The following is a 13,889-nucleotide window of genomic DNA, read 5'->3' on the forward strand; positions in this document are numbered from 1 at the left end:
GTCCTTGGCATTTGAAGGGAAACAAGTAGAAACTGAGGTTAACAATTAGAACAAACTATAGAGGGGCGCCTGGGTGGCAAAGCGGTTAAGCGTCTGCCTTCAGCTCAGGGCGTGATCCCAGTATTAAGGGATCGAGCCCCACATCAGGCTCCTGTGCTATGAGCCTGCTTCTTCCTCTCCCACTCCCCCTGCTCGTGTTCCCTCTCTTGCTGGCTGTCTCTATCTCTGTCGAATAAATAAATAAAATCTTAAAAAAAAAAAAAGAAGAACAAACTATAGAGTCAGTTTCTGAGGCCAGTGGGCGATCATTGGAGATTTCTAGACTTTGGGCTTCAAGCACCTCCAGATGGAGGGAGGGCAGGTGGTGACAATCTGACTGTTTTCCTGGCTTGCAGATTTCAACATCTCTGGTGATGTCATCAGAAGTTCTGGTGACCATTCTGAGGGGCGCATGCAGCCACCGCGGGGACGATTGTGCACACATGAGCTGTTACAGTGGCATCTCTGAAGGTTCTATCAAGTTGTCCAGCTTCCAGCTGCCAGGCTTCAGGAAGAGGACGGTTTTAATTTTTAGCGGTTCTAAGACAGAAGGGTGAGAGAAAAATTGGAAACATCTGTGTGGAAAGTGGTAGTGGGATACTGGAGGAAGTTAGAATTCAGGATCCAGCCCAGCTTTATTGCGATATAATTGACATATAGCACTGTGTAAGTCTAAGGCAAGCAGCATAGTGATTTTATATATGTATACAGTCCAGTTTACAGAGATGTAATAAAATTTTGGAGAGAATGAACAGGACTTGCATTTAATGCCCATGAAGGTGTGCTATAGTTTTCCAATGAAACATCATTTTTCTCTCCTGAGTCACCATCATTATAAAGTTTTGTCAACCTGAATAAAGAGGTAAACCGAGGCAAGCTCGAATGACCAGACCCTGAGCTCATTTGGGGGCAGCAGAGGAATTGCAGTTGGGGAGACGTGCACTGTAGTGAGCGGCCAGGAGCCCGTGGAAGGCCCAGGGCAGCTGCATTCACGGGCAGGAGTGCAAAGAGGGGGCTCCCAGCCCGAGTCCCAGCAGTGAGTTCCCTGGCTTGAGGACGGAGGCAGACGCTTGGCGGGCACGTTGGTTGGGAGCTAAGTGTGGTTTTCTCTGAGTCGGGCGTTTTCGGAAATCAGTCTCGGTTCTCAAGCTTCGTCTTCCCGAGGGTGCAGGCGCGAGAGTGTCCAGTCCGTATGCTCTGGTTGCTCTGTACACTGATGCTCTTTCACAGTTTCATGGGAGGAATGGTCAAAGCAGAAAAGATGTTCAACCTTGCCTTGGTTAAATTCAAATAGATGAAATAAAATTCGTTAATATACATATTTCAGAAATGGAAGGCTCCTTGGGCAGTTCCTGAGAATTTGTCAATACCTTGGGGTCCACAGTGTCCTATAATGCTGTCCAGTTTTCCCACCTTGGATGGAGTTCTGGGGTAATAGGGAACAAGTTTCAGACATTATCTAAAATGGTGATTGGCCACAGTCTTTATTTTGAATCTAGCATCCTTCTAAGCCAGTGGCTTTCAATGGGGGATGTACATTGGACTTACCAATGGAGTTATTTTCTGTGTTGATGGATAGGATCATATGATTTTTCTCCTTTAGCCCATTTATGTGACAGACCACATTGATAGATTTTTGAATGTTGAACCAGCCTTGTGCACCTGGAATAAATCCCATTTGCTCCTGGAATATAGTTCTTTTTATACACTGTTAGATTGGTTTGCCAATAATTTGGGGGGATTTGTGTATCTGTGTTCATGAGAAAATATTGGTCTATAGTTTTCCTTTCTTGTAATGTCTTTGTCTGGCTTTGGTATTATGGTGATGCTAGTCTTATAGAATGGATTCTATTCTCTGAAAGATTGTGCAGAAATGCTACCATTTCTTTCTTACATTTTGATAGAATTCATCAGTGAAATCATTTGGGCCTAGTGCTTTCTTCTGTGGAAGGTTATTAATTCCTGATTCACTCTTACCATGGCCCATTGACAAAGTGAAATAACACTCTTGCTGCAACTATGTAAACAATCAGCCCAAACCTAATGAGACCAACCTTATTTTGTGATTAGAAGGAATCTTTGATACTATCATGATCACAAGGAAGATTGGAGGGAAAGATCAGGAAGACTTTGAAATGGGAAAAAAAAAATAAAAGCAGGATTCGTGGGTGCCTATCTAGATCACCAATCAGATTATTCCACCATTTATTGGCTTTGAGCTGTTTTAGAACTCTGTAATTTATTTATTTGTTTTTTAAAAAAGATTTATTTATTTATTTTAGAGCAAGAGAGAGTGAGCACAAGCTGGAGAGGCAGGGGGGAGGGTAAGAAAGAATCTCAAGCAGAGTCTGTGCTGAGTGCAGAGTCAGACGTGGGCCTCGATACCAGGACCCTGAGATCACAATCTGAGCTGAAACCAAAAATCAGGCCCTTAATTGACTGCGCCACCCAGGCACCCCTACAACTCTGTAATTTATATAGAAAACTATGAGAATGCAGATAATTTTATTCGTAGAAATGCAAATTCTGTTAGGTGGAGTGCAGTTGATTCTTACCCTGCAGATACTGTCGGTGTCAGTTTTGCGTCAGTATTCCTTTACTACTATAAATGTGCAGTATTTTAATTTTTTGTTAAATTCTTCTTTAAATTTTTCTTCCACATCTTGCTGGTTCCCTTATCAAGTAATGAATTAAATAGAATATTTGACATGTGCTCATTTTATACTCTATATGAGAGTATTGATTTTACTTAAAAAAATTGTCCTTTAACAAATATAATAGGATTTCTTCCCAGAAAATGCACATCGACAGCAATTATCACCTGCAGCTTGGGGTTTTACAGCCCTGTAAGCCCATCAGTGAAACCCTACATGTCCTCAAATCAGTGAGATGCCTTGGTCTAATGGACTATAAGGATTATATTTTGTCACCTGTGAAGCTGAGGTTAATGGCGGGAGGCACAGTTCACACGTCTGAGTATCCCTGGCACAGAGGCTGGTGTAGAGTACGCATTCAGCATCAACAGGACAGCCTTCTTTGCAGGGTGCAGGAGTCTCGGCTCACGGTTGGATGGTGGAGATCCACGGCCGAGTTGGAGGTCAGAGCACGTGTGCTCGTTAAAGAGTCTTGGTGAACGTTGGGGCTTGGTGGGAGGCGGGACTCCTGTGGAGCCAAGGGGGTCTTGTCAACAACGTCCTACTTTGCATTTCTGGGGGGTCTCAACTCAAATTTCCCTGTGATTCAAAAAGGTGGGGGAAACTGGGTTATTCTCCTGGCACAGTGTCAGGAAGGGATTTTTGATGGATTTAATGACCCTGTACAAAAGCCAATGAAAATTTCAAAAATCAGCTACTAAATTATCTTTAAAAATCTTGATTTTCATTGTAGTCTTGGGATATAAGATAACAATAATAAGCAATACTGTCCATCAAGGATTGCCTTGGGAAGGACCCAGGTTGAAAAATCAGATGACCTAGTTCTGGTGTTGGTCCTGACCTTGAGCAGCTTCAGGTCAGTGCTGTGGAGTTTTGTGTCTTCACGGACATGCAGGGGAGACTGCTCCACCCTTTTTGCGGGTTATGTGAGGATCAAGTGGGATAATGTGTGTGTTTAAAGATTTTAAATATTGTGGAAAGAGACTCTACCCAAATGAAAAGCAAAGGCTATTATTCAGAGTGGGCTCTATAGCAGGGCGTCGGCCATCATCACTTGCTTTGGGAGAGACTGAAGGCAGGCAGGAGAGAGGAGAGCTTACAGGGGACAAAGGGACAGCTCTAGAGTGCCCTGATGGGGGCAGGCGCTGGCCTGGGGGTGCTGGAAGTAGAATCTAGGAGTGGCAGTCCTATGGGGTTGGTTAGGGGGTCATACTGGGCTTTCTCTGGTTGGTCCTGAGTTGGAATCAGGGACACAAGTGAGGGAAGTGGTCAGTTATTGATCAAGCCCTGGACATCTGGGGCTGATTGTCCAGAAGTTATTATTCACCCTCCTGGATGGTCACTGGAGATGACCATCTGGTGACGGCAGGTCTGACTCACAGCAGGCTGGCTTCCTGGGTTGTTTATTGTAAATAAGGGGTTGTTTCCTGGGCGGGCTGCTGCAGGTTGCTGGTCAAAGTTCTATTTTTATATATGCTCTGGCTGTTGTCCATTTGTATATTTGGTTTCTCTATGTGTATGAAAGACATCAGATTCTGAATGTGACTGAACTGATTCATGAGACTGACATTCGGTATTTCTTAACAGAGTATTCCTAAAGAAAATCCCAAAATATTACTTGAACTAAGTGGACATGTTCCCCGAAACTGCCTGGAGAAGGTGACAGCTGGAAGTATTTAAAGGCTTCCCTTTAATCCACTGCCCGGAAAGCTGAGTTGGGTTACCAGTGAAGTTCTTTGCCCAGCCCCTTTCTCTGAGCAGGTGGACGGGGGAGGGGAAGCAGCTGACAGGAATTGATATCCCCAAGGTGCTCATTACCTAATTTTTATATCCAGAATCACAGAATTGGAAGGGGCTCAAAAAGTCCCTTGTCTAGGCCCTGCCCTGCAAGAGCATTAGTAAATTGTTTTTGAAAACGTTCAGCTGAGACCAGGACACAATAATCTTCCAGCTGATCACGGGATTCAAGCTTCCAGAAGAGTCGAGTGGCATGCAGCCATGAAGGAAGGAGACAAGAAGCCGTGCCTGGTGGAGCTCATGGCTTCACCTGAGATGACAGGGCTGCGTGCACACAGGCCTGTTCTGGAGCCATCACTACCTGCCCAACAGGCTGGTGTAGTCAGCGCTGAGGCAGCTAGTGGCCTCTCACCAGCAGACGTGTCCACTTTTCTGACTTGGCAAGCATCACAGTTGCATGTGTTCAAAAACCTCTTGGCTGAAAGATTTCATGGCTATCATCTAAGTCTTCACTTTCTCGGAAGCAGGCATTTCTAAGTCCTTTTGAAATAAACTTAAAAAAATCTTAAATTTACATAAAATTGCAAGTAACAGTACATGCAACAAAACATGTTTCCTGAACTGTTTAGAGTAAGTCGAGGGTGTGATACTGCATCACCTCCAAATATTGCAATATGTATTTTTTGCAAACAATGGCTTCCTCCTAACTATAAAATATCTACCAAAATCAAGAAAACAACATAGGTGCATTGTACATTATGTAATGACACATCCTGTGAGATTACCACTATCTAATCTTTAGATCCCAGTAGCATTAACCTTTATGCCCAAATTTAGTAAGATGATGGACAAAAATTAATAGAATCAGATACATAGCTTTTCTGTAATAACCAACTATAACATGTGATAAAAAATATTCTTCATGTTATAGCAAAAACTGTCCTATATGAAGGAAATAACCCTAACACACCCAACAGAAAATATGCAAAAGATGTCTGGTTTGGGGGAAATGTAACAATGTTAGGTATTTCCTCTTAACCACTCAGAAATGGCCCCAAATGAATGCAAAACTGAAAGGAGAACAAGAAACAGAAACACAGAGTTGGTTGCATGAAGACGTTTGCTACCCTGCCCCTTCAAATAGGAAGAAGTGCAGCTGAAGGAAGGAAAGGTCCCCTGGAACGAAGGGAGCTCGAGCGTGTGGCTAAAAAATAAAGAGGGCCATTGCAGAACAACATCGATCGTATTATTAAGTTTATGTGTTTAAAAAAAAAACAAACCCATGCAGAATGACATGACATAGTTGAACCCAATTTAAGTGTTTTCTATGGGAACACATGCACGTGAATCAAGTGTGAAAGATCTGAAGAGATCATGTCAAGTCGATGGGAGAGCAGGGATGGGAGGTGTGGGTGTTCAGGGGAATGCTAGCTTTGTCTAGGATGCTTCAGTGTGTCTTGGAATTGCTTTAAAATGCGCTTACATTGCTTATATAATTAAAATTTGATGAAAAAGCTAACTTAAAGTGTTACTGGATTCTTTCTGCTATTGTCAAACCAGAGATCAGACCAGGCCAAATTCTTTTCCTCTCCCGTGTCTCCAACTGACTTCAACTTTCAGAGATGTGGTTGAAGATGGTGTGAAACTATTAGATAACTCTGAGAGAGGTAGAACGTAACCACTTGTTATTGGGGATCTCATCACTCCAGCCACATCCATGTACGAAACAAGCCACGGCTCAGATAAAGGTGAGACGCAGGCTGGATGCAAAGGAACTTCGATAAAAGTGTAAGAAAGTGGTGGGCTCGTTTGGACTTCCTCACAACATGGTGGCTGGGTTCCCAGATAGCCAGGTCGGAATGCGTGATGCTCTTACAGCCTCATCTTGTCTCAGGCGCCACACAGCACCTGCTCAGCCACTCTGTTGAACAAGACTATCATGAAGTCTGCCCAGAGTCCAGTCGTGGATACTGCTGGCTTGATTAAAGAAGTGTCAAGGTCACATAGTTCAAGGGGGAAAAAAAGGGTGTGCTATGGGAGACATCATTGTGATCATCTTTGGAAATTGTAGTCTGGGACCGAGCTACATGCAAAAGGCATTTGAAACACTTGCAGACACCCATGCTTCACAGGGAACAGGAGACACTGCATCATCAGCCGGGAATTTTTTTTTTGAGAGAGAGCACGGGTGGTGGGGAGGGGATGGGGGAGGTGCAGAGGGAGAGGGAGAGAATCTTTTTTTTTTTTTTTAAAGATTTTATTTATTTATTTGACAGAGACAGCCAGCGAGAGAGGGAACACAAGCAGGGGGAGTGGGAGAGGAAGAAGCAGGCTCATAGCGGAGGAGCCTGATGTGGGGCCCGATCCCATAATGCCGGGATCACGCCCTGAGCCGAAGGCAGACGCTTAACCGCTCTGCCACCCAGGCGCCCCTTCCAGCTACTTTTAATATTAAATTGATTTTAAAATTAATTTAGGGGCGCCTGGGTGGCACGGCGGTTAAGCGTCTGCCTTCGGCTCAGGGCGTGATCCCAGCGTTGTGGGATCGAGCCCCACGTCAGGCTCCTCTGCTATGAGCCTGCTTCTTCCTCTCCCACTCCCCCTGCTTGTGTTCCCTCTCTCGCTGGCTGTCTCTATCTCTGTCGCATGAATAAATAAAATCTTTAAAAAAAAATTAATTTAATGTTTCAATGTCATACATTGATTGGATGTAACTGAAGTGTAACTGAAAGTTTCTTTCTTTCTTCTTCTTCCTCTTTTTTTTTTTTTTTTACTTTGGGCTGGAATGTGAGCTAACTTACCTCAGAACTATGCTTCTCAGTCCCTGAAACAGGCCTGGCAAGAAGGGACAATTGCTGGTCACTGTCTATGGAGTTTGGCCGCCGATTGTATGTCAGTGAAGATGCAGATCCATTTCCTTTTCTTAAAGAAATTTGGCGCAGTTAGCTGAAATAGGAGGTTGTAAACAAGAGCTGTTGGCATGTGTTACATACCCCTTGTGACTTAGCCTCAACCCCTCTCTCCCCTGCTTTGCAGCGATGGGTCTGGAGGTCTGAACCACATCCCCACATGTGTCGACATCTTGTTGGATTCTCCCGACAGGGGAGGGGCCGGAAGGCAGGAGGAGGGGAGAGGGGCTTGCTTCTGGCTTCTGTCAGGACCCCATCAGTAAACAGGTGTGGCTCCAGGATCCCAACCGTGTGTCAAACGCCCCTTCATGCTCCCAGGCAGGTGGGGCACTGCCTCCCTCTCCTGGGTCCCCTGGCCCTAGGGGTAGTCGCTTCTTGCAATTACTAATCTTATTTTCTCCTTGGTCGCCTTTCCATCCTCCATCACCTGCATAACCAGTTCCCTGAACTGAAACTTGGTGCAGTCTCTGCTTGCCTGGCTGGATGCATTGACTTGGTTAACAGGCCATCAGTTAGAATTTAAGTTCTGCGGGGTTCAAGACGTTTCTGTTTTGCTCACTTCTCTACTGGAGAGAAGTACCAAGGGAAGTACCCAGAAAGCAAGCAGAAATTGCGGTGATTGAGCTCAGGAAAGACCTGAGGTCTAGGAATATAGATTTAAGAGCTGTCTGCATGGCGAGGACAATTGTGAGCTGTCAGCACAGGAAGGAAAGAGGAGGGAGGCGCTTTGGGAAAAATCAAACGTGAGCCAGACTGTTTTATTTGCCAGGAGAGAGAGAGATGAAACTCAAAACGGAACAAAACCAAAGAAATCATCGATTATAGTTCAGTAAATTCTCCCCCCTTAGATTTTACAAAATGTGTAGAAAGGTTGTGAGGTTGTAAGGAAAATATGGTTGCATTTCTGCGGTTGGGACTGTGCATGAGCCGGCTTCCCAGCCAGGACCCTCCTGAGCTGCTCATCTCGCAGGGGCCCGAGAGGTCAGAGCAATCTAGAAAAGTACCAGCCCATGTCATTTGGAATCTGGTTGGGTGTCTGAAAGAGCAGAGGAAAGACCACATTCTACACTCCGCGTCAGCTGTGGTTACTGCACCTGGTGCTCAATTCTGCAGTTCGTAACGACATACGAAGGAAACGCGCTCCGGGTGCTCAGAGGCCTCTGGGCCAGACACAGTCAGGGGGGCGATGGCTCGGTTTGAATGGTGTGCATGCCTCTGGTTCCCATTGCTCTGTCCTCTCACGGGTTCAGGGTCGCTGCCTCTGTTCCAGTGCCTCTGTTTGTCCAGCTGCTTCTCTCCGTGGCCCTTCATTTTCTTTGACAAGTGCTTCTCAACCCCACTCCTCCAGCTCCTTCCTGGCGCTGCCCTCCCTGCACTCGGCTGTCCTGCTCTGGGCCCGCACACGGGGCTTCTCTAAGTGAGAGTCTGGCGAGAGTCCTAGTGTGTTTCGAGTCCTCTTGAGCTCTGAGGTGTTGAGGCTGCACACAGCTCTGCAGTCTGCGTGCCTGTGACCTGCATTTCCCTGATGGCACCCATGCATCCCCGCTGTCCCCTGGCATGAAAGCCCAGTGCGGCTGCTGCCCCAGGCTCAGCTGCGTTCAGCTGTTGGGATGGTCACTCTTGCTGCCCCCACACCTCCTGTGCTGTTTCCAGGACAAACCTCCCTGTGTTCTTGGTCATAGGGCTCCGCGGGCACGGCCCCTTTATGCAACCGAGTTGTGCTGGTGTGACTGGGAACGGTCCACTGGCCCCATGTGCCGAGAAGCCGTATATGCAGACAAACGGGTGGAAAGCTTCTGCCCGTGTGGCTCCCAGGCCGCGGGACTGACCAAGGTTTCTCTCACTTGGCAGATGCTGGGAGGACAGCTGAAGGCTGGCGAGTCTGGGGCGGACAGCAGCGACGGTCACGGTCGTTAGGGCAGGACGTAAGCTCTTCTTCCTGTTGTTGCGGGGCAGGGAAATGAGCTGATCAACACCCCGGGAACGGCTCTCAGAACTCAACCCTAGCCTCAGAAGGGTTTCTGAAGCCCCCTCGATACCGCTGTAGACACTGAGGTCTTTTTGCAGACGCAGCTCCCAAATCCTTTGCTCCTTGTCCCCTCACCCCCCACACAAACAGCAACTACTGTCAAAAGGCAAAGTCCTGCTCAGGAATAAAGCAACTGACTTCGGCATCTGAAAACTTAAAGAAATCAGAACTCCACGATGAATCATTGAATGGACCAAATGAATTTAAACCAGTCGTCTTGACAGTAGGCTGAATTTTCAGAGGGTTTAATTTTTTATCTCTTGATTGCTCAGTTTTTAGATTCTGTGTGTCAGGTTTAACCCCAGAGTGAGCACAAAATGCTCTGGGCTTCCTCCCCAGACACGGATCGTGTGTTTCGGGAATGGCCCGCTGGGAGTCCTCCCAGGCTGGGGGCATCCTCCCTCCGCCTGCTGTGTGCCGCCAGCCCGGGAGCGTCTGGGCACCTGCGTGTCCTCACCAGGCCTCCGTGCCAGGCGTGGCTTGCTCAGAATCGGCTACATCGTGACTAAGTCTCATTTTCTTGCAACGAAGCCTCACCTCTCAAATCCTGGCTCCATGAAGAGAAGGACCAGCTAGCCACTCCCAGTGCCAATGCGGTTGCCATCCTGATTCATTCTCATGCTCTTAAAATAGACTCGTTCGCCATTAACAGTTGTTTCTCTGACGGGCGTCGATTTGCCGAATGATGAATCGCTCAGCAGTGGCACTTCCTGCCCGTGATGCCAGGCGTTGGCCCTGTTGGAAATGGTGGACTTGTTCTTCCTCGAGGCCATTGCAGCTGTGACCTGTGACATGTGAAGGGGCCACCTGCCCAGCAGGAAGCAGCAGAAATCCCAGCGGATGGACGTGGGAGCTCAGCTCCTCTGATGGGCTTATGCACCACAGGCCCAGCTGTCCCTGGTCCTGATCTGAACCAGTGACCTCAAAACCCAACCAGCCGAAACACCCTGTCCCATGCCATGTTTATTTTAGGACTTCGGCTCGCCTTACAGAGTCCCGCACTGTCAGATGCCCGAGCTGTGGTCAGACGGGCAGAAGAGCTCCCATCGCCCAAGGACCTAGATTTTCCTGCGCTTCCTACTTTGCACCAAAACCAAGTCGGGAGCCAGTGCTTCGCTCGAGGGGATTAGCCCCCAGCAGGCCCGACTGGGGACTGCCTCCACATCGTGGGCCTCAGCCCCAGGGGCAGCCGAGTGGAGGGCTGGAGAACGTCAAAGGTCAAGGGTCACTGCCCTTTGCCCCCCACCTCCACCCCAGGCTCTTCGCCACCTGGGGGTCCCCACTCAACCTTGCCTCCCCCGATCCCTGAAGGGACCTGGGAGAGGGTTCCTGGCTGGGCCTCTGTCACACTGTCCTTGCCGTGATCTGGCTGAGGCCACAAACCGAGGACGCCTGGGGCCGTCAGAAGCCCGATGAGGCAGGAAGGGTCCTTCCCCAGAGCCTTCGGTGGGAGGGAGGCCCTGTCAACACTTTGCTTTTGGACTTCTGGGCCCCGGAACTGTGAGGGGATACATTTCTGCTGTGTGAAGTCCCCCGGCGGGGCCGGCAGAGCCACAGACAGTGACCTCAGAGCCGGCAGCCCCTCAACCTCGTCCAGCCGATGGGGACGCGCGGGAACACCTGGGGCCCTCGGCCCTCGCCTGCTCCTCTCCGAAAGGTGGCTCTGTGGAGGTTCCGGACTGGCCGGGGACACCCAGCTCCCAGACCAGGGTCCTCGTTAACCAAGCTGCGAGGGGTCTGTGCTCGCCGCACAATGTCCAGCGTTGGGGACATGAAACCGCTTTCCCTGTGAATAGTGAGTCACACTGGAGTCACAGGTTTTGTGGAAGTTATGATATCTGAGTCCAAAATATTCACAAGTTTATAAACCCACTCTTGGAGCTGATTCAGGGTTTTTCCACGGTACAAACCCAGGTCCGCTACTGTGTCATTAGTAAACTAGAGGTGGTTTATTCTGGTCGGGAAAAGATAAAAGACTCAGGCAGAACAACTTTTCTTCCAGGAAGTGTTTCCCGGTTTCCATCAAATCCCCCGTTTGCCCTGAGCAGGTGGGAAGCCAGAAGCCCCCGGAAGTGGGCAGGAAGGGAAGGAGATCTGCCGTTAAGGGAGGTTCCCCAGGGGGAGAGACGAGCCAATCGGCTGGCGACAGTCCACTCAGAAATGACTTTCATGAAGTTTGAAAATAGTTTAACCCCTGAGCTTTGTTAACATCAGGGGCATTTTTATGTGATTGAAACGTTAATGAAAGATTCCACACGTGTTTACATTTGATTACAAAATCACTTGTGTGAGTGTTTGCTCCATTCCTCTCATGAATAAGCTCGCCTTTGTTTACTCCTCTGTCCCTCCCACTCCCTCTCAAGAACGGAACCTGGAGTACCGTCTCTCCTGGAGGATCCCTCTCTCCTGGACTATCCCTCTCTCCTGGACTATCCCTCTCTCCTGGAGTATCTCTCTCTCCTGGACTATCCCTCTTTCCTGGAGTAGCCTCTCTCCTGGAGTATCCCTCTCTCCTGGACTATCCCTCTCTCCTGGAGGATCCCTCTTTCCTGGACTATCCCTCTCTTGGAGGATCCCTCTCTCCTGGAGGATCCCTCTCTCCTGGAGTACCGTCTCTCCTGGAGGATCCCTCTCTCTTGGAGTATCCCTATCTCCTGGAGGATCCCTCTCTCCTGGACTATCCCTCTCTCCTGGACTATCCCTCTCTCCCTGGATTATCCCTCTCTCCTGGACTATCCCTCTCTCCCTGGACTATCCCTCTCTCCTGGACTATCCCTCTCTCCTGGAGTATCCCTCTCTCCCTGGAGTATCCCTCTCTCCCTGGAGTATCCCTCTCTCCTGGACTATCCCTCTCTCCTGGACTATCCCTCTCTCCTAGAGTGTCCCTCTCTCCTGGACTATCCCTCTCTCCTGGAGTATCCCTCTCTCCTGGACTATCCCTCTCTCCTGGACTATCCCTCTCTCCTGGACTATCTGCTCTCCTGGAGTAGCCTGTCTTGCAGGTTAGCCCTCCCCTGGTTATTTTCTCTGCACCCCAGCTCCTAGCAGAGTGCTGGCAGAGTAGGAGGGGTACAGAAAACACCTGTTAAATTGAACTGAATAAACATTAACAAATCCAAATGCATCATATGATTTTTTTAAAAAAACTATATAATCAAATAGTGAGGAACTGATTGAAGCATATGAAAGGATCAGGATAAAAATGATTAAAGATATTAAATTTCTATGGGGACATGAAAAAGTAGGCTCCATAAAGGACAAGATAGATTCAAGAAAGAATTTGCTGTGTAAATTATATTTAAAAGCAAACAACAGACTAGAAGGATAATGACCAATTGAAAAATGAGCAAAGGACATGGATAGATTATACGCAAAAAATATACAGAAAATAAATACCCAGTAAGCCTACTGAAAAAAGTTTATTCTTACAAATAATCAAATTAATGAAAACATTTTATCTCTCCCAATGAAATTGGTAATATCAGGTAATTACTCAGACTTATTATTTGCAAGGGTGGGATTTACGCACCAGTGAGTGTATGCATCAACATATCCTTTTTGGAGAACAATTTGGCAATACTGTAACAAAGTTTTTGATGATCATATTTCTGGGAACTTATCCTAAGGAGTTATCATTGATGTTTACATAGGTTTATCTAGTATTATTTTAACATGAGTATTTAAATTAGTAAAAAGTTAAAAATAACCTAGATGTCCAACCATAAAAGATTTTTAAACTAAATGATGGTACATCTGGAAGATGCAACACTGTGTACCAATTTTAGAAAATCTATATTTTAATCACGCCATGAATATATTCATTGATATGGTAACATAGTCATAATATATCATTAAATAATAAAAGGCAGACTACACGTCTGTGTATACAGCCGGATCCTATTCTTATATTAAAAAATTCTGTACATCTAAGCCAAGGCGAAGACGCGCAGTCTGTACGTCAAGTGCTCTCCAGCTCGTGAGCCCGCACCCTTCCCCCCCCAGCCGCGCACGGGAAGTGCAGCTGTCAGACACCACTGTGCCTTCTTCTCCATGGGCAGCTTGGCTCTCCAACACCTTCCCCGGTTCCGGTTCTGAAGCTCTCTGCGGAAGGGGGGCATTTAGCAGGTGATTTTGAGCTTTGCCATTTTGAATAGTTCCAAACAAGGATGGTTTTCTTCGCGTAGGTTACGCAGAGGAGCCCTTTGCTTCGAATTCTAACATGGTTATCTCTGCACTGCTTACCTTTCCAGAGGAGAGTCTCTCGACCATTTTTGCCAGATCGTTTTCCATCGCGGGCCGTCCTGGGCACTGCGGGGTGTTGAGTTTCACCCCTGGCTTCTCCCCGCTGGGTGCTGCCAGCACCCCAAGACTAGTTTGACAGCCGAGGATGTCTCTGGACGTTGCCAGATGTTGCCCCTGGTTGAGACCACGGAAGAAGTACCGCTTCTGATAAAGAAGCAGACGGATCCATTTCTATGCCTGATTTGCATTCCGTTTCCATTCTCCTTGTGATTGGAAATG

Source organism: Ailuropoda melanoleuca, chromosome 7 (assembly GCF_002007445.2).
Source record: "Ailuropoda melanoleuca isolate Jingjing chromosome 7, ASM200744v2, whole genome shotgun sequence".
Taxonomy (NCBI): Eukaryota; Metazoa; Chordata; class Mammalia; order Carnivora; family Ursidae; genus Ailuropoda; species Ailuropoda melanoleuca.